The sequence below is a fragment of the Sapajus apella genome, unplaced genomic scaffold (assembly GCF_009761245.1).
Source record: "Sapajus apella isolate SASKATOON/1434 unplaced genomic scaffold, GSC_monkey_1.0 scaffold45, whole genome shotgun sequence".
Taxonomy (NCBI): domain Eukaryota; kingdom Metazoa; phylum Chordata; class Mammalia; order Primates; family Cebidae; genus Sapajus; species Sapajus apella.
This window is the reverse complement of record NW_022436985.1, coordinates 10,076,964-10,098,654: the sequence shown is the minus strand read 5'-3', so window position 1 is coordinate 10,098,654 and position 21,691 is coordinate 10,076,964. Positions and strand designations below refer to the sequence as shown.

General features: G+C 36.0%; 1 non-coding gene and 1 pseudogene across 1 annotated transcript; both read right to left on the bottom strand.

Annotated features, from left to right (window-relative positions):
• Positions 1-694: 694 nt before the first annotated feature.
• LOC116524591 lies at positions 695-801 on the bottom strand. Its single transcript, XR_004257412.1, has one exon. It is a non-coding gene; the product is annotated as a small nucleolar RNA U13 (small nucleolar RNA).
• Positions 802-11,825: 11,024 nt separating this feature from the next.
• On the bottom strand, positions 11,826-12,276 carry LOC116524370 (annotated as a pseudogene).
• Positions 12,277-21,691: the final 9,415 nt, after the last annotated feature.

The window sequence follows — 21,691 nt, the reverse complement described above, 5'->3', positions numbered from 1 at the left end:
CCTCAGTGCACACATCAGTGCGTCTCCAGACAGATTCACATTCTCTTTAGAGAAGAATGTTCAGGTGAGTAGTGGGCTTTGGAAGGTGAACATTCATTTGCTCAGCTCTCGGAGTGTTGCTTGCTGAGAACTCAGCTGAGTTCCTCTGTAGGAATTGCTGAAGGAAATGGCATCACCCAAAATTATACTCACTACCAAGAGCAGCCCACATCCAAAGACCATTCAACCTTGAGTACAAAGACTTCAATCACTTACCTTAATTCAGGGCAAGTCTCAAGGGCCATTACTGCTTCAGAGTTCCCTGTGGAATCAACTGAGGCTTCTGTTGCAACTGAGTCACAGCTCAACTTGTCCATCTACTGATTCCATTTCCCTCCTCCATTTACAGGTATTATATTATTCCTGAAAGCATTCCCCCATCTACATCCTACGTGGAGGTCTCCATCTGGGGAGTGGTGGGAGCATCTAGGTGGGGCTGTCAGCGCTTTTAAAATTCATTTCCACTTATTGTCCCATGGCCCACACCTGCTCTTTAACATCTTGATTTTGAACTCAGAGCTTCTTCAGGATTTCCCAAAAGAAATGCTGCTAATTCTTTACTTTTTAAATTTTCTATTCAAATAAATCCTATCTGATTTCAATCCTCTAGGAATTCTTTAGAATTTTTGACCCACTGATGTCCCTTTCCCCCCGACATCAGACAGGTAATGTGCTAACATCGTTCGTAACAAGGTTTGAGGAAGGCACATCTTACAAATGAGTGTAAAACGCAATCATCGTGCTTACGAACCACAAAAGGATCTGATGACACCTTTTACAGCATTGTTTTTTAAAAAACTGCTTACATTTTAGTGAAATGTTACAATGAAATAAGGAAGACAAATGTGTTCATTCCATCAGCAGAGATCAATGTAATCAGGTTACTCTTTCAAGTTAGAATCTCCTTTTCCTGTGAATTTTTTCATCCAGACTTTGAGGTTTTGTAGCCATACCAAAAGGATCTGCAGAGCTTCAGGCAAAGGACTTATATATTTGAAGGTATTGATTTTTTTACATTTCATTTAACTGATATTTTGAATTATGTTATTTTGAAAATAAAAAATGAAAAACATTATTTTGTTCACATATTTGTGTGTACTGTTTGATAGTTTTGCAATGTCAAAATAAATATAATTCAATACTTTCCACTAAAAATGGCTATTAAGCTTGATGAGAAACTGCATATTTATATATATTCTCTAAATATTTATGTCTGATGTTTTTTTTTACACAAAAGTTAAGGCTTGTGTGAAGAATGGTTACTTGTTATATAATAATTCAAAAGAAGTGGAGGGCCTTAAACTGAGAGGCCCTTTATCAGAAAACAAACTCTAATACTATTTAATGCTACTGTGGGTCGGTGACAGCCATGGCCATGTGCTATATTGTAAAGATTTACATCTGTTCAAATTTTCTGAAAAGTAATTTGATAATCAATTTTAAAACTTAAAAATTTGTGTGATTTCTGATGTAGTAATTCCATTTCTAGGAATATTTGCTGAGGAAATGGTCAGAAATTTAGTCAAAGATACACATTTTTTAATGTTAACATACAACAAGGAATAAAGAAATTATGATATATAGATGTAGAAGAATATTATGCAGCAACGAAAGATTAGGTTTTAAAATATTTTTAATGATCTAGAGAAGCCCTAGAGGTATTACCAGTTACTACTTGACTAGGGAAGGGTAAGGGTTGAAGGGAACATAGGCATCAGAAAGGTACAGAGGGTATTTAATTACATCTATAACTAAAAGATTGGAGAGGCACACACCCAAGTCTTAACCTCAATTAGCTAGGTGGTAAGTTTAAAAATAATTTTAACTTTCTTTCTTGCCCTGCACTATATCTTCTCTTTTTCTCTCTAAAATTAGTAGGTATCAATTGTCAGAAAATAATATTATTTTAAAATATGAGGAGAGCATAATAGCAAGTTTCAGTTGTATAAAAAGTCTGTGGAGGCAACAGATTGCTGGTGCTATGACAAGAAACATGAATAAATTTGGAGCTGCCTACAAGTGAGTGAATAATTATCCTTTCAATTTTTTAAAAAAAATTAAATTTAAATTTATATGTTTTTTGAGACAGGATCTTGTTTGTCTCCCAGGCTGGAGTGGAGTAGCACAATCACAATTCACTGTAGGCTCAACCACATGGGCCCAAGCCATCCTCCCACCACAGCCTTCTGAGTAGCTGGGACAACAGGCAGGTGCCACCATGGATGGCTAATTTTTACAATTTTTAATAGAGATGGGGTCTCACCCTGTTGATCAGCCTGATCTCAAACTCCTCAGCTTAAGCCACCCTTTTGCCTTGGCCTCCTAAAGTGTTGGGATTACAAGCCTGAGCCACTAAACCTGGCTTCAACTGTATTCCCTTGAAAGTTAATGGTCTCAGTTGGGCATTTGAGTAGATCTGCACAGCAGGCAAGCTATTCCTGGCCTCACTGGTTCCACCTAAAAATAGATAAGGTATGGTTTTTATTTGAAAAGAAACCAGATGCTTTAGATATCAGGGCCAATGATGCAAAAGACAGTGCTTTCCTATCAAATACCAAGGCTCTGACTTCTTTGGCTAGGGAATTTTTGCTTACTCAGTGTTGGTTACGGGGTCCCTCAGTTAGGGTCAAGGCTTTTTGATAAGAAAATGTAGATTTGTTTGAATAATCACAATTTTTTTTAAATTTAAAAAATGTGAAAGAGATGACCATGGTCTTCAATGACTGATTCTAAGAGTTAACCAAATGCCAGCCTTTAACATAAAAGAATCTCCTTGGGGAATGCTGAATTTCCAGGAGAAAAGGACCATAAACTGTCCGTTAGATGCAAAATAAAACTCCAAATGACCATTTTAGTTGAATCTTTTGAGTTTAATACTATCTATTGTGATGCTTAGGCACATTAAACAAATCTAACTATTTAGATTTTCACCTTACGAATATGTAAAAGTTTCTCCTGACAATAATGGACTCAGAGGTTTAACTACTTCTGTGCGACTTCTGGATTGAGGTAGCTAGGAATATGTCATCAGGAGAGAAGAGAATTTTCTGAAGTATTTTTCATCTGGTCATTACATATCCACATTAAGAAATATTCAACATCTTTTCATTTTGGGGTTAGATACCAGCAAGTAATAAATTATTATTACTTTTACTGTACTTTATATAAATCTGCAGGACAAATTCCTCTAAGAGTTTAGATTGAAGTTTGTCTATCCTTCCAAAATGTTTGACTTTTGTCATTGCTAACACTGTAGTTGGCTCCCACAAGAGCTGTAATCAATGCTGGATTTAGCCAACAGCTATGCTAAGCATATACTAACAATGCCTACAGAGTGAAGACACCAAAATCATTTTTTAAAAATTTAATGGAATTTAATTTTAGGTTCTGGGTTATCTGTGCAGGATGTGCAGGTTTGTTCTATAGGTAAACGTTTGCCATGATGGTTTGCTGCACCTATCGACCCATCACCTAGGTATTAAGCCCCACATGCATTAGCTATTTATCCTGATGCTCTCCTTCCCCCAGCCCCACCGACAGGCCCCAGAGTGTGTTGTTCCCCTCCCTGTGCTCATGTGTTCTCATTTTTTAGCTCCCACTTATAAGTGAGAATATCTAGTGTCTGGAGGATAATGGCTTCCAGCTCTATCCATGTCCCTGCAAAGGACATGATTTTATTCCTTTTAATGGCTGTGTAGTATTCTACTGTGTCTATGTACCACATTTTCTTTATTCAGTATATTATTGATGAGCATTTGGGTTGAGTCCATGTCTTTGCTAACCAAAATCATTTTTTAAGGGATGTGCTCTTTCAAATTTTGTTTAAAATACATCAAATTAAACATCATGAAAAAAATGTTTATTGAGGTATCTTATAGCTTAAAAAACTTAAATATCACATGGGAGGATATCTTAATCTTTTCAAGGGTTCTACTACAAACTCTTTGCTCATATTTCCTTCTTTGATTTGGTGTCATGAAGCACAGAATTAGCTTCAGTAGCTTCTTTTAATCTCAGTTTTAAATAAGGTGAGAGATATCAATTTACATTTGTGCTTTCCTGGATCATGTGGAAAATATGACTGATTCTTTTTCAAAGTGTACCCTGGGATTTTTCTATGTGATTAGGGAGTGATTCACATGCTGGACTAATGGGCTCTACATGGAATAAGAAAATAGTTCTTGAGAAAAAAAGACTATGGGAGTCCTCCCATTAGTTATTAAAGAAAGGAGAAGGAAACTAACATTTGTGGAATGCTTTGTATATGCCCGGTGTTGCTAAGTGACCACCAACTATTCCCTCTTCTTCCTCTACTTAGAGTGACACCATATTTCCCAGCCTCCCTTGCAGTTAGGTCCTGCCAAGTGACTGAATTACAGCAGGTGGAAAAGAATGGAAATGATTGGTCCTCCCCAAAATAAAATCTGCCACAACATGATCCTATCTCTTTTCCTCCATCTGCTATTTTCATGCTTATGGCCAATGTGACTTGGAAGCCCACATGTTGAAGATGTCAGAACTCCATCTGCCTGACAGTAGGATGGCCTGCCTGGCTAGCCTATAGCGTGGTATGGAGAACAGTTCCTAATCCTATCACTGACCAGAAAAATGAGGATCAGACGTTTATTTTTTAAGCCATTGACATTAGGAGGATTATCCATTGGAGCATGTTCAATTTAGTGCATCAGCTTTTCTTACGTAGGCTCAACCACAGAATCACCGACATAAAACAAACAAAAAAGTTTTTAAAATTTAAATCATCCCACTATCTATACAGTGTAAACTAGTGCTCAAATTGCAGTCTGAATGTATTTCGTCTAATATATACACACACATACATCTATACACACGTATATTTATTTTGTATATATATGTTTATATGTATATGTAAATTACCATATCTCTGATGACATTCTGTGCAAATTAAATTTGGCATGATATTAACTAGTACACCCCATTTAATTTGTATACCTTTCAAGATAGGAATTATTTTATAGATGAGATGACTGAGGGTTGGGGCTCAGCTCAATTAATTTGTCTTAAGGAACTGTGTCATGACTTTACCCAGCTATGTCTGGTTCCAAGCATGCCTTTCCACAGTACGCCTCTACCTGATGTTTATTTACTTCCACGACAGCTCCCAAAGCAGTCTGGTGGAAGTGCTGGGAGCTGATGTGAGAGCACTGCAGTGGAGAGCTTTTGGTGAGTCCTGATGTTTTACTGGCCGAAAAAGCCTATTGAATGCATTGCACCCATCCTTGTTGATCTTCTTTATACTCTGATTCTACTCAAGGCACCCACTTGACTAAAGTTTAAGTGTCAATGCTCTTACTTCATTATAGATTAAATTTAAAATTAAACATCTTGGACATAAAAAGGTGGGTGTATGTATGTCCACTTCAGCTTTTTTATGAGACAAAAAAGTGGAAACAAACTAAAGGTCTATCAGTAAGGAGTAGGAATAACTAACTATGTTGTGGTAACTTTATATAATGGAATACTACTTGTCAATAAAAACAATGAGCTACTGACACACACTTGCAAATGAATAAATACAAAAACTATTATGCTCAGAAAAAGAAGTTGGACTCAAAACTTACCATACAATTCCATTTCTACAAAGTTCGAGAAAAGGCAAACTAATCTAGGAATAAAAATCAGAATAGTGGTTATCTCTGACAAACAGAAACCAGAAAGAGACGTGAGGCAACTTTCCAGTGTAAGGGGAATGCTTTATGTGTTTATCAGGGTATAAACATTTATTAAAACTGGTTGAACTATATAATTAAGATCTATGCTTTTTATTATATGTATTAGAAAAAATAAGTTTGTTTAAGGCTTAAGGTTAATCTGTATTCTAGTGCCTCCTTAAACCCTATCAGCTTTGGAACCCTGTTAAGTGCATCCATCAGCATGGAATATGTTTGGATTACTGCATCAACTCTGCCTTACAGGGACACAAACACAGATCCCCAGGCCAAAGCATGATGTAACTTTGAGGGAAAACCAAAAGAAGAAGTACTCTTTAGAGTTAGATAATCTATGGAGTTAACTTTAAAATAGCCCATAGTTTTCCACTCAGCATTGTCTGGTGGATTGGAAGCTGTTGGGCCACCACTCTCCATGCATGTAGGAGTGTCTGGACATTTCATGTGGGACCACAAGGCTTTCCCTTGCTGTGAATATTGAAAAATGTAATTCCATCTGTAGAGCTTAGAACCTTGGTATGATTCTATCTTGCATGTTCTTCACATGTACCCCAAAACCTAAAATTCAATAAAAAAATAAAATAAAATAAAAAGTAAAAAAAAATGTGAATGTGAACACTATTATAACGTAATAGAAGAAACCTTACAGTAAAGGGGCAGGACATTGATTACTAGTACTCTGGAAACGAAATAAATTCATGTAGGAGTTGGTGAAAGCATTTTTCATATGTCTAAGACAATGAAAAAATATATCTCATTTCAACTAAATTTACACTAAACTCCCACACTAGGATCTTTTTAAAGTTTCCTAGAATGTGTTTCTTTGATTTGGTTTTGATAAGCTTGCTAACTGTTGAGAAATTAAAAAATGTAAAGTGAAGAAATATTATAAAAGGCGTTGTTAGATGGTTTGTTTAGTCATCTCAGAATACGGATATTAAAGTGCTACTGGTGGGCCTCCTCACAAAAAATTATGAACAAAGCTCTTGCTTTAATTACCTTTGTTTCCTCAGCATTCATTTTGCACTGTGCCTTCTCCATAGTAAGTGATGAAATGATGATGGATGGGTGGATGGAGGGAGGGAGGGAGGGAGGGATGGATGGATGGATGGATGGACAGGAGAAAGAAATGTTGAAGCATCTGTTTGTCTGTAATATCAAAGACTAACAAAGAGAAGAACAGGCTTCTATTTCTACTGGCTTGTAGAAATATAAATATGGAGCTTATGAAAAAGCTGAAATTAAGAGGCTACAAATTGATTTCACAGCCATTAGGTACAGAAGTAAGTCTCTAGCTTGCTGATGTTATGTGAACTGAAGAGGAAAATAGTCTTTTGATGAAAAGATAAAAGTTTTGAATAATGTCCACTGTGGGTAGCAGCTATTTCTGAGTGAAAAAGATGACCATGTAATTCTCCAAGAAAGCTTCCTCTCCTCTCCTTTTTCTTTTTCATTTCAATCTTCCTTATTCAATTTTACCTGCAGAAGCTGTGGTCTATCAATTTTTAAAATGTTCAAAAATAATCAATAAAACCACCACATCATTTAAAATTTATTTTTCAATATTTGACTTAATTCCCAGATTTCCTGTGGATTGATTACTGCAATGGTCAAAGAAGTAAACATTCTTGTTACTGCTCTAAGGTTAAAATGCTATTGTCTAAGACTAATGTGTCAACTTGGTAATCTCATATAGATTGAAGAATTTAGATATTTTTACTACAAACCTCTACTCATTCCTTCTTAACTTTAATAAGAAGTCACATTTATTAACTTCTATTCAGGAGAAGCAACTGCAAAGCATAAATACCATTTAGCATCACTCTTCAAACATTTTAGTTTAAGAGTTTAACAATTTCTATTCCATACCTTTTTCCACCCAGAGATTTTATATTGGTCACAGTAATTAGACCTATCTTTAGAATTAATGGAAAAGAAAAGATAATTTAAAGGGCATAATGTTAATCAGAAAGTGTAACTCAATGTTCTGCCATAATCAAAGGCCACAACACATTGTGCTCCAGAAAATGGTATCTCTCATTTTTCCCAAGCATGTCACGTAACTGTATTGCTCTGAAACCTACACATATGGTTTACATCAATTTTCACTTTGTTCATTATTCTGCTTAGAGTGAGTAATAGTCCTGTGAGTGAGTGATGAACTACCTTATCAACTTGGGGCTGACTCTTTCACTGTCTGAGTAGATCTGCAGCACAAAGTTTGCACAATGCAATGGAAAGCCTTTACATTATGATCGAGATATTTATTAAAACCTACTATTTATGATATGGCTTTTAAAAAGCATAAATTACAATAACTGACATATAATGATTACTTCATGAATGTTTAAAATGTCTTTTGTATTTATTTTAAAGTGGATGACAATGGACAAATCAGCCAACATTAAATCTAGCTATAAATTACATAGTAATATCAAGTGTAAGTTAAATGGAAAGTGGAATAATGAAGAGGCTGCAATGGAATATTATGGCTTAGCAAGAATGTGTTTCAGAAAATTGCAATCATTCTTTCTTTAAATTTTGGAACAAATGGCTATATTGTGCTAACCAAACACCCTCTTTCTTCAAATGTAAATTTTATTTTAGGAAATGAATGAAGCAATTTTTTTTCTCCCGTTAGTGTCATGGAAGAGCTTTGTCAAGTTATGAATTTTCTTGTGCCTTTCTTAAGATTAGGCACAGTAAGGTGTTTAATTTCTCCATTAGTTCTATCTTTTTCTACCACCTTCTTTACTCGCACCTGTTACCCCAGCTATGACTGCTATTGTGCTTGTAACTTCTCTGTGTTCCCCTGAACTGGATAGTGGCCGCCATACAAGACAGTGCCTCACTTGATCCACTCTGCTGCCTTCATTGAAGTCTTTTAGATTTGGTTGCTGTCAAATAGCCTATTCTTTTGTGACTCTCCTCTCTAGCCTTGAACAGTTATCTACTACCAATTTTAAACCCCCCAAATTCATGGAAAACTTCTGTTTCTCATGGTGGCCAATGCTTGTTCCACCACAAAGACCAATTCTGGCTTCTCACGGGTGGCAGCCTCTCACTGTCTGATACAGTAGCACCGACAGATGCAAAGACTCTTCCCATTTACCTTAACAAAGTATGAATCTGAATGAGAAGCAGAGCTTTTGAGCTATTACAGGAAAACATAATTACAAGGAGGACTTGGCTCTGGTTTTGAATTGGCCTGAAATTGTAGGCAAATCCTTTGACCCTTACCCTCAATGTAAAACCACACAACCGAGAGAGGACATCATCTGATGCCAGCTCATCAGATTTAAAAAAAAAATGAGTTCCATGTGTTTTTCACAAACTTGAAATTTTAATGAACTCTCCAGTCCATCATCCCATAATTGAACTCAAGATTTTCCTTATACCATGGAAGACTGAATCTGGCCTGTTTTGACTATATAAATGTGAGCCAATATTTCTATCAAGGAATAGCTATTTCTAGATTTTTAGGTATTTCTAAAAATTGAAACGTACATTTTTTTGGAATATAAAGGTTATTCTTCTTCCAGGAGGGAGACTGCCAGGTATCAGGGGAAAACAGGCATTTTAACATTTCTGATGGTGGTGGTGATGACAGTGAAAGAAGCTCATGGTTTCCAGAGTTGTTACTTTCTTGCTTAATCTAATTTATTTTATTTCTGATATTGGCTTACCCTTTAACTCATCATTACCTTTTATAAATTGTTTAAAACGTTTTAATTTTAAAAACCAAAGAGAGATGTTTGTCTCATCCTTCTCCTCTGAACATAGTCACGCCTGGAGAGTACAAAGGCATAGATAACCATCTTGACTTCCAAAATCCCTCTAACACATGCATTTCATAGGTATTTAAAATTTTGAATGTAAATAACCGATATTTCAATATTTAAAGTGGTGGATAGGAATTAGGAGGAGGACAGAAATTATATCTCTAGTCACATTACGGTATAGTAGGAAGATGTCATCCTCTGCAAAAAGGGACACATACACGAAAGCAGTCATTCCATCAGTCTGTTACTTTAATAAGTTCTTTTTATATGTGTGATACCATGACAGCAATGCAGAAAGTTATTTGGAAATAGAAAAAATCAATTAAGTAACTAGAAAATGTCAACAGAAAAAAGAAAACTAAAGCTAGACATTTTTAGGACAGAGAAAGCCTTGTCAAGAAAAAAAATCAGTTGCAAGAAAATGAGACATACTTAAGGAGATTATTCTTTCAAAGGGGAGAAACTTGCTTGGAATGCACTAGGTCACAGATATCCCTAAGAATCCCCACTGGACATGTTCAAGCAGAAAATGTCACTGTAATTCCCAATAAATGGCCACTAAGTGACCAGCTGGCCCCAGAGGTCCAGTGAATGTTGTAACCTTTATGGTTGATGCAACAGAATAAGCCATATCGTACAAAATTACAAGACCACAACCAAACACTGGCAGTGATTTGTTTTTTGTGGAATCCCAAACTATTATTATTGTCATCATTGCAGAAGGTTCGAAGCAGTGGAAAACCTAGGGAACACCAAAAATATACCCTACCTAGTAACTAAAAGACTATATTTGTCAATTGTGGAATCCCTGAAATGATGATTTCTGAGAACAGATTTCTCAGTTCTTTACCAAAATATGTGCTGATTTTATTAAAAAAAAAGAGAGAGAAAAGAAAAATAGGCACTTTAACACCATAAAATGAACATTCATGAAACATTCAGGTTATTCAAAAAATAACTAAATAATCAAATAATGCCATGAAACCTCTCTAGTAAGTTTGTTTCTGGATGAAAATACAGAGAGTCAAAGAATATTGTTACATAAAGAGCAAGTTCAAAATTATCCGCTAGTCTGTCCACTTGTAGAACAAGGTTTTTGTTTTGTTTGTTCCTTAACTGTGGCCAGTACAGAATGGGGAAGAATTCCATAATGTTTAGTGGAAGGCTGATATGTCTAAGAATGCCAACACATCGTCACTTGTTTTATGTCCTTGAATAAACAGCAATGTCCATTTTCTCAGTAAGAAGATTACTCCAAAAGTTTCTTGGCCAACTTGTGTCTAGAAATTTTTAAGAATATATGTATTTCAAATTTTTTCTTAAGAGTAATCATATTTAAAAATAATGAAACTATTCCACTAGAAAGACAATAATTCCCTATTATGAGGGAAGGGAACCAAACAGAAGCTTAAGAAATCACATGAGTTTACTGCAATTTAGACTCATTTGAAGGAAAATGTAGATGATTTTGAACACCCTCCCCCATAATTTCATTGACTTTTTTTTAACTTTTCACTTGTTACTCATCACATTCTAAGCATTACATAATTGCTTATTTATTGTATATATTATCTGTCTCACTACTAAAATATATGGAGGAATTTTGTCACTATTATATTCCCAGAGCCCAGAATAAAGTATGTAATGACACATGGTAGACTTGATAAATATGTATTGAGTGAAAAAATGAATGAGAATTAAGCCTTGAAATCATCTAGCTCTGAAGCGCTGCTTCTTTAACTTAATAGTTAGTGAGGCCAGGCGTGGTGGCGTTTGCTATAGTCCCAGCTACTCAGGAGGCTGAGTTGGGAGAATTACTTGAGCCTGGGAGGCAGAGGTTGCAGTGAGCCGAGATCGTGCCATTGCATTCCAGCCTGGGTGACAGAGTGAGACTTTGTCTCAAAAACAACGACAACAAAATAACCAATTGTTAGTGAAGGGGTTTGATGAAAACATTAAAATCTTTGGGAATGCACATGCTTTAATTATTAGGACAAAATGTTTCCAGAAAAAAATTTTTGGAAGAAAATCACTTTATTCTAATTAACTCACAAAAAATAAAATCATAATAGCTGGTAGAAGGAGGCCACACAAACATTTGCCGAGTCCCAGAGTTTACGCTGTCTTAATGAAATTCCACAAAGTAAAAACACTCTCTTCCATTTCAGCTCTGAAGTAAGGAGGCCATGAATGACAGAGAAGGGGTTTAACTGACAGTTTTACGCTTTATATCTTCACTATCAATTATAGTTTTATACTGAACTAGCTTGGTCATAACAGCCAATTTTACATTTCTTCAATTTGAACTTCCTGATTGGGCCAATTCATTTGCAAGTCTGCACTGTTTCAGCACCTCATCGAAACTTGTACAGCGATTTATGTCACTCTGGTTCTGGGCATATTCCAAACCAAGGCTGCGGCTGCGCTGACTGGGTTCCTGAGGCTCCTGATAAGTGCTGTAGGGCCTTGCAGGCTCAACATTACTTCCTCCATGGAAGCCTCCAGTTATGGCATGGCCTAGTGTGTTCCCCACAGCAGAGCCCACAGCCATGCCACCTGCCATGGTTGCCATCTGGGCATCAGACCTGGCTATCGAGGTGCAGCAGCAGGAGAGCCAACTGTAGAGAGGGTGCTGCTGCTGATGGTGGAGCTGCTGCTGCTGGCCTGGGTGCAGTTCTCACTGAATGAGGTCACCGGCTGGCCAGAGGAGCCATGTGGGAGGTGCAGCTTTGGCCTCCACATGGCATCCTAGGTGCCGGGTGGTTCAGTGTCTGGACGTGTGAAAATCTGTGAAGAGCTCAGGGGTTTCTGAGAAACAGGAAAGCTGAAGACAAGAAGCACCCCCCCCAAAAAAAATTAATGCCACACTTATCATCGGTGAAATCAAATCGGTATTTGATTAGCCTTTTGTTTTGGCAATTTTAGGTACACCATTTAGAAAAGAGTGTGAAAAACAAGAGATGCTACCGTTTATGCTTGTACAATGGTTGAAAGAGATAAATCAAAAGATCAGAAGCTAGAGTTTGGCCTCAACTATCTAATTCTTCAATATAAATGAAGTCAACAAATATCCCTTAATACTTGAGAGAATTTGCAAGGCAAACTCCTTTTCCCTGAAGGCTAATTTTAGGAAGAAACCTTGTAGCATATTTAGATGGATATTGTGTATGATTTTAAAAAAATATGTCTCTTTTCAGTTGATCTAGAGTCATTCATCCTATTTTGTTAAGAGGTTCAGTTTGAATCAAATGAGTGTGAGCCCCTTGCTCAGGACTGAATATTGTGTCCCCCCTCCCAAGTCTATATGTTGAAACCTTAATCTCAAATGTAATGATATTTGGAGGTGGAGTCTTTGGGAGTTAATTAGAATTAGGTTAGGTCATGGGATGGGGCCCCTCGTGATTGGATTAATGCCCTCATAAAACTAGGAAGGGAGAAGAGATTTATTTCTCACCATATAAGGATACAGGAAGAAGGCAGTCACTTACAAACCAGGAGGAGGGCCCTCACCAGACACCAGATCTGCCATCTCCTTAATCTTAGATTTCCCAGCCTCCAGAACTCTGAGAAATAAATGTGTGTTGTTTAAACCACCTAGTCTGTGGAATTCTGCTATCACAGCCCAAACTGACTAAGACATCTAGAGGATAAATCTGGCAGGTAAGAGAGGTTTAAAAAAATTTTAAACATTTAAAAGTAGGTCTTTAATTTCATTGGCCACAAATCTATTCAGAAAACACATTCTGTAATGGATATCAATATTGTTCCTACAGATGAGCTTTGAGCTTCTTATTCAGTCTCTCAGAGCAAAAAGCAATACTGATAGACCTGCATTCTCGAAGAAAATAATATTGTCCCATTGGGGAATGGTTCTTAGGAGTACAAAATAATCTTAGATATTACAATGGTTTATAGCCCTCCAAAGCTCAACCCTATCCAACAAAATCTTATTCTTTTTATTTTTATTTTATATATATACATATAATTGCATTTTATATGTGAAGAACTTGCAAGATTGTTGCATAGGTACATACATGGCAGTGTGGTTTGCTGCCTTTTTTTGAGACTATAAGCCAATTTCATTGTTTATCATCATGTCATACAAAAATCTAAAAACAATAACAAATTTGTTCAGAAAAACCGAATGAACAGCAAATCAGAGCACAACAAAGATAATTTAAATTTACTATTTTTTCTCATGAGAATTAGGATAATAACCATTTCAAAATACATGTGTCTACCTTCACAGTAGATTTTGTTTGCTGGCTAAAGGGTGCCATAAAATTAAGGCTTTCAGTGCCTCTGTCTGCTCTACTAGCTCTTGGCAAAATGTTTGAGGTCTTCAATAAAAGTAATGTACTCCTAGTGCTCCAGGCTATGCTGAGCTCCACCAGCTCATCCACAAAGGAGTTGTCCACCCCTTGGTATTTAATTTCTCTCCTTAAGTGGACTTTAAATTAAATTTTGGTATTTAGCAGAATGATAATGAAAAAGAAACACTGGAATAGATGGTCTACTATTCATCCTTTGTTAGGCATTATTTCAAAATATTTATTGAATACATGCCCTATTTTAGACACTGTGGCTGAAGATACAAAGACAGATAAAAGCTTGTCCCTATTCTCAGCAACTCATAATCTAGAAGGTATGAGAGAGAGGCAGCCAGCCACAGCAGAGAAGGTTTGGCACCACCACAGGGATGCTATGAAAACGTATGAAGAGGTAGACCCAGCCATGATTGGGATGGGAATTGGGGCAGGCTTCCTGCAGGATGTGACTTCAGAACTGAGTCTGAAGGACAGACCAGAATTAGACAGACAAAGGTAGAACATGCAAAGGCCCTGAGAAAAAGATGCAAGGTGCAAAGAAGGAAGTGAAATATTTTAAATGACTGAGCTTACTGTGAGGGACAGATGTAAAAGGTGTGAGCCTAGAATCGTAAGAGCCAGAACATAAAAGGCTTTCTGAGAAACTCTGAGAAGTTGATGTTGTATCCTGAGTGTATCCCAGTCATGGAAGATTTTAAGCAGAAATTTAAAATCTACTAGTGGTATTTTAGAAAGCTTGCTTTGGCCACAGTGTGAAAAATTGATTGAAGAAAAGACAATAAAGAGGCTCTTGTATTAACTCAGATGAGGCAATAGTGGCCTCAAATAAGATCACAGTAGTAGTGGTATAGATAACAGTAACATTTGAGGGGTGAAGTGTTGACAGGAATGGACAGGCCTACACTGAGCAGGTAGGGGTAAGGAACAGGTAGGTGATTAGGATGACAACCGTACTTTTAGCCTGAGCAAACGGACAAAGAATACAGGAAGAAAGGTAGTTGGAAATTTGAAATAATTTTGGAACTTCCAAGTGGAGGTTTCTATTATAAGTTTGATACATGACCTTGAAGCGAAGGAGGAAAATCTGTATTAACGTAACAGATTTACACATCTGAAGCCACTGAAGCCACAAGAATGAGAGGAGTCATCCAAAGAGAATGCAGAATGAGAGGAGGAAATGGACAAGGACAGAGCCCTGAGAATGTGAACATCAGAAGACAAAGAACAGCACATAGGAGCAGCTGAGAAGCAGCGGGCAGGGAGGGTAGCAGCTAAGAAATAACAGGCAGAGAAAATCAGTGCGTGCAGTACCATGGGTGGAAAAGTAGAGCTTTTGAAAGAGGATGAAACAGTCAGTAATGTGAACTGCTATAGAAACCATGTAGGAAAGTGACTGAAAAGTGTCAATTCCAGTTAACAAACAATAACTCATTGATTAACAAGAAAGAAGTCATTGGTAACCTGTTTCCAGAGCTGTAGAGGCAAAGGTGATATTTCAGTAGGTTGAGGAGTGAGAAGATGGTAAAGAAATTAAGTCATCAAATGTTGGCAAGTTTCAAGAAGGTTGGCTGTGAAAAGAAAGCAAGAGCTATTTGAGAAGCTAGGTGTAAATGAGTATGGGTGCGAGATGGTTTTTGTTTCTTTGTTTTATAGAAGAGACTTGAAAATTAAATGCCAATGAAAAAGAACCAATAGCAAGAAATTGATAATATGGTTGGGAGAGAAAGTTGCCTGGGAAGGCTACAGCAAGATTTAACCTTCATACACTCTTATTCAAGATTCCTAAACCTTGAATAATGAAGATTTGGAAGAAAAGAAATGAATTTAAGAGCTTTCCTTTGGCTACAGGAACCACATCACAGAGAACAGTCTACAAGTATTCTGCCCTCAGATTTATCATCTGCAAATAGTTTTGTCTGTTAAACTTTGACTTCCGTTTTAGAAAGGGCAAGGACTCAACTGAGACGTCTTACTAATTCACCTGATGTCAAATTCTATGGGAACTTCTAGTCTCATGTAGATGTGGTTTCCCTGACTCCACATAAAACAATTTAAACAGATGCAATCCTTGCCCTTCAGTAAATCACAATACAAAACAGATGACATGGACACACACATTCACCACCACCACCACCACCACCACATAAGGACACAATATTATAGTAAGAAAACATGATGGTCTTAAATAAGCATCTATAGAGGTACAAGTATGGTATTTGCTATTTCTGGCTTATGGAATACGTGAAGGTTTTGCTGGGAAATTGGGTGGGGTTAGGAAGAGCACTACTTGACCTTCACATAAACAGGGAAGGCCTGGGACGAAAGAGAAGAGGTAGAATTTTGTTTATTATAAGTTTCCAGGATAAAACCTGTATCTTATATCCCTCACCATTCAGACTTACGAGCGCTCAATAAACAACAGCAGTTGGCTGATTATATAAAGTCCTACGCCTAGAGACTTAGTGATGGAAAAACTAGGCAAAGTTTGAGCAGATAAGGCTGGATGGAAGGCAGAATGCATACAGGAAATTCGTAGAATAAAAGGGGTATGAAATGTTCTTAGACTGTCTAGCAAAGGGTCTAGTGATGGAGGATTAAAGAATAATTATGCTGATGTCCAGACAGCTCAGCAGACTACTGTAAAGATGAGGGTTGGGGCCCAAACTAGACAGTAACTTTTGGTTTCAGAGAGCAAGCTAGATGTGGAGAATATGAGAGAAATAGCAGAGAGTTTAGAAATAAATATAATGTTCACATAGCCAATATTTTAACATTTTTCTGATAGAAAAAAAATTGTCATATAAAATTTTGACATAAAAATTATGTCATTCTGAGCTAGAATCCAAAAAAATCTAGCTTATTAAACTTTCAAATAAGAGCTACAAAGAGACTTTATATGAAAATATGTTTGAAAAAGTATCTATCTCCTTTTTTAGCCTTGGCTATTCATGAATCTTAAATAAAGTATCTTGAAATGTATTCTAGCAAGCAAGGAAGACTAAATGAGTTTGGAAAGGGATCTAGGGTCTAGGTATTTTTAGATTGAGGGAGTTTTGCCCAAAGTCAAAAGCTAGCAAGAAGGCAGCCTGTAAAATGGGAGAAACTATTTGCAAACCACGTATCTAATAAGTGGCTAAGTTCCAAAATATATTTTTAAAACTACTATAAATTAATTTTTAAAACCTAATAATTCAATTACAAATGGGCTAAAGACTTGAATAGACATTTCTCCAAATAAGCATACATTTGGTCAACATGTACAAAAAGATACTCAACATCAGTAATCATCAGGAAATTACAAATAAAAACCACAGTGAGATAACACCTCACACCTGTTAGGGTGGCCATTATAAAAACAAAAAGTACAAGTGGCAAGGATGTGGAGAAAATGGAATCCTTATACGTTGTTGGTGGGAATGTAAAATGTTGCAACTGCTGTGGAAAATAGTTTAAAGGTTCCTCAAAAAATTAAAAATAGACCTACAGATGCTCCTCAATCTATGCTGGGGTTACATCCTGATAAACCCATTGTAAGTTGTAATATCATTAAGTCAAAAATGCATTTAATACTGAACATCATAGTTTGGCCTAGCCTACCTTAAATGTGCTCAGGACACTTACATTAGCCTATAGTGAGGCAAAATCACCTAATATACAGACTATTTTATAATGAAGTGCTGAATATCTTATGCAATTTATTGAATACTGTACTGAAAGGGAAAAACAGAGGGTTGTATGGATACTCAAAGTATGATTTCTATTAAACGTGTATCACATTCACACTATTGTCAAAAAAGTAATAAATAAAACCATTGTGTAAGTTGGGGACTGTCTGCATGTAATACAGTACTTCTGGGTACTTATCCAAATTCCCATATAATACAGGAATGTCTGTATATAATACAGTACTTCTGGGTACTTATCCAAAGGAATTTGAATTCGGATCTCAAAGAGATACTAGCGCCCCATGTTCATTGCAGCTCTATTTACCAGAGCTGGATGTGGAAAAAACCTAAATGTCCATCAGTGAATAAGTAGATAAAGCAAATGTGGTATATACATACAATGGAATATTATTCAACCTTAAAAAAAAGGAAATTCTGAAATATGAGACAACATGGATGAACCTTGGGGACATTATGTTAAATGAAATAGCTAGTTACAGAGGAACAAACATGGCATCATTCCATTTGTATGAGACATTTAACATGGTCAAACTCATAGAATCAAAGAGTGAAATGGTGGTTGTCCAGAGCTAGTGGGAGAGGAAAATGAGAAGTTGCTAATTGATAGCATAAACTCTCACTTATGTGAAATGCTTAAGTTCTTGAGATCTGCTGTATAATATTGTACCTATACCTAACAGTATGGTATTGTACACTTAAAAAAATTGAGACAGTAGATCTCATGTTAAGTGTTCTTTCCAAGATAAAATAAAATTTTTTAAAGTTTGGAAATATAAAAATTAAAAGCTAACAAAAGACAGCATCAAGACTTTAATATTTAATTTCAAATCCTAGAGCCATAGAATTGATTGTAAAGGGAAATAGGCAAGGTGCCTGTGATTAGAATATTACTACTCTAGCCTGGCAAGTAGTAATGAGAACTTGAACAAAGACAGAGCTGACAGGAAAAAAGGGAGAAGGTTAAATTATAAAGGAAACATGAAAGTGGTATTAATAAAATTTGACAATTAAGTATATGTGGCAGGTATATTACAATGAGTGTGGGGTTTGCCAGAATGGATTCATCTTACAGAGCAGCTGGTCATGGTGGGGCAATGAGATGAATCTACGTTCACATACCATCTAAGAGAATCAATTCATAACTGTGTAAATAAATACGAATGTTATAATTATGAGAATTGCAGTAAAAAGTGTTGTTGGGACAGTCCTGATTATAGAAATAGCAAAGTTAGTAAGCATCGGTGATTCTTTTTTCCTAGTACTATTTCTTAGAAAAAATGCTTTAATGAGCATACATGAAAAATCTAATCAATTTAGTAGCTAGAGGACTGTTGGAAAGGGTTTGTTAGGGTTAACGATGTACTGAAAATAAGGCATCACAGTATATTTTTAAATTGAAACAGTCTTAGAGATCACCTATAATAGTTCTATCATTTTCTTAAAAAACTATAGATCATTTTAAACATAGATAAAAGTGGAGATAAATATCATGAATTCCCATTAATTTATCAATAATTTGACATTTATCAATTTATGGCCAATCTTATTTAGTCTTTATCCCCACCCTCAGTTAACTGTTTTATCTCTAAAAGACAACAATTCTTTTTAAAACCAAATAATATCATCACACCTAAAAGTTAACAATAATTTCTTAATACTATGAAATACTCATTAGCATTCAACATTTCTCCAATTGTTTCATAATTTCTTTAGAAATGTCTCTAAAGTTCTTTATAATTTATAGTTTCCCTTTCCTTATTTTCCCTTCTATTTTATTGAAGAAATGAGGTAATGCACCTAATAAAGTTTCCCATGTTCTGGATTTTCCTGAATGCATCCCAATGGTGTTATTTTACATGTTCTTCTATCCTTGTATTTCTCCTAACCTGGTAGATACAGAGGCCTGATCAGATTCAAGTTTACTTATTTGATCAGAATGTTCCATGAGTGTGAAAGCACACATAATGGTTGGTTTCTTCTTTTTGGTGAAAATGCCTTTATTTTGTAAAGGTGGTTTAAATTGAAGTCTCAGAATGGTTAAGAGGTAGAGTCAAGTTAGTGGGAGAGTCAAGATTAAAACCTCAGACTTTTGAGTCTCAGTCTCTACTTCTTTCATTATATCATGTTACTATCAAAAAAAGCTTGCTAAATGACTAGAACACAGCAGGTGCTCTGCTAGGCATTGCGTAAGACATGGTCACACCACTCACAAAATTATCTGAGGTGGAAATCAGGAAGTCATCCTAGGCTTCTCCACTTCTCTTACTTCTACTAAGTCCTACTGACTGTATCTATTTAACATAGCTCTCATTTGTTCCCTCCTTACCATCCCCACAGTCACTGCATTCTTTCAGACTTTATTGTTGATTTCTTGGACCATTACAATTAGCCTTTGTAAGCTGTCCTTCTCCATAACAATCTTGCCTTCTTCAGTCACTGCTGCCTTGTTAACAAAAGATTTTTCCAACTGAAACTCTGAATATGTTATTTTTCTCAGTTTTCATGATGGAGTTTATACCCCTTAGTGTGACTCACAGCTCCCTCCATCACATGGCTTTGCCTATCCGACCAACCTCATGTGTCACTACTTTCACTCATTATATTCCAGTCTATTGAATTATTGAAGTTTTCTGGATATGCCAGCAAGAATATGCAGTGATTAAAAGTGTGGACTCTAAAATTAGATATACTTTACTTTTATCCTTGAATTTCCCCATTTACTAGTTGTGCAATACAAGGCATACTTACCAGCACTGTGCCTTGTATACCTCACCTGTGTAATGGGAATAATCTCATAGAATTGTTTTCTGTGTATGAAGAATGAGTGAAATAGTGCAGGTGAAGAGCTCGCATGTGAGCACTCGCTCAGTAAATACAGGATGGTGTTGCTATGTGGTTTCATATGCTTTCATAACCTTTGAACACATTCCCAAGAATGTTTCTCTCTTCCTTCTTGACAACTTCTCCCTCTTGATAAGCCAGCAAATTCCTACTCTTGTGTAAAGGCCCAGCTCCACTGCTCTTTTGCCAATTAATTGTAAACCTCTCTCATTCCATAGCACCTTGGAACCTTGTAGGTATTTAGGTTACTGAATCCTCTGGCTATATGTCTATCTCCCTTGTACAACTGTGAAATTTTTGGATAGAAACCATAGTTTATTGTTTTCTTCTCACATCTTATGTCATAGTATGATTCAGTGAAAAGCTCCATAATTCAAGGTTTGGTAAATTTGAACTAAATTTATGGGGTTGAATAAAATTGAAAGAATGTATCCAACTTCTCTTTTTATGAGTCTGTATTTTCCAAGTAACTTTTCTGAAAAAAAGATGACTTATCAAAAGAATCTAATTGGGTGATTGGCACACAACTTAAAAATGATGTTCATTAAGTTTTGATTTCTCAAGTAGACTTCACAACTGGAGGAAGAATAAAATGACTGGACTAGGAGAATATGCAAACTGCTGAGCTAGATTTCCCTTTGTAAATTAAAAAATTCATACTTTAGTTTATCAATCCATTCCTTGGGGGTCGGTTGTCATGAATATTTCAAAAACGATGGATCACTCCTGCCAGCTCTAGTCATTTTGTTATAGGAAAAATTAAATATGAAATGAATGGAAAACAGGTGTACAGAGGCCCAAGAAAAAAATGAGCTGACCTCACATGCATGGCAGGAAGGGCCACATAAATGGACAATCTAAAGAGGTTTAATTTACAAAACAAAAGATAAAATCTGCCTCCATTGGTATGATTCTCAAAAGTTCTAACTTTTATATTCAGCATTGTGTTTTAGCTAATATATCTTACAAAGTCTGACTGATTTAATCATATCAACTTTATGAGTCACTGAAGCATATTTCAGGAGAAAACATAAAATTATTGATATTAAAATATTGATTGTTCATTAGCTCCTTTCCTTATTATTAGTTTTTCTTTTCCTTTTTAGCTAAACTAACGTAAAATTATATGACAGTAAGCTTTCCTTTCTTTCAACATAGTGAAAATGTGGATAATTAAGAAAATTTTAGAAGGTTAAATCTTTTGCTATTTATTTGAATTCAAATCCAGTATATTATTATATATATTCGGAACCCAAACTATTCATCTTCATCTAAACCTTCAATTAAATTCCACAATGCAAACCTCT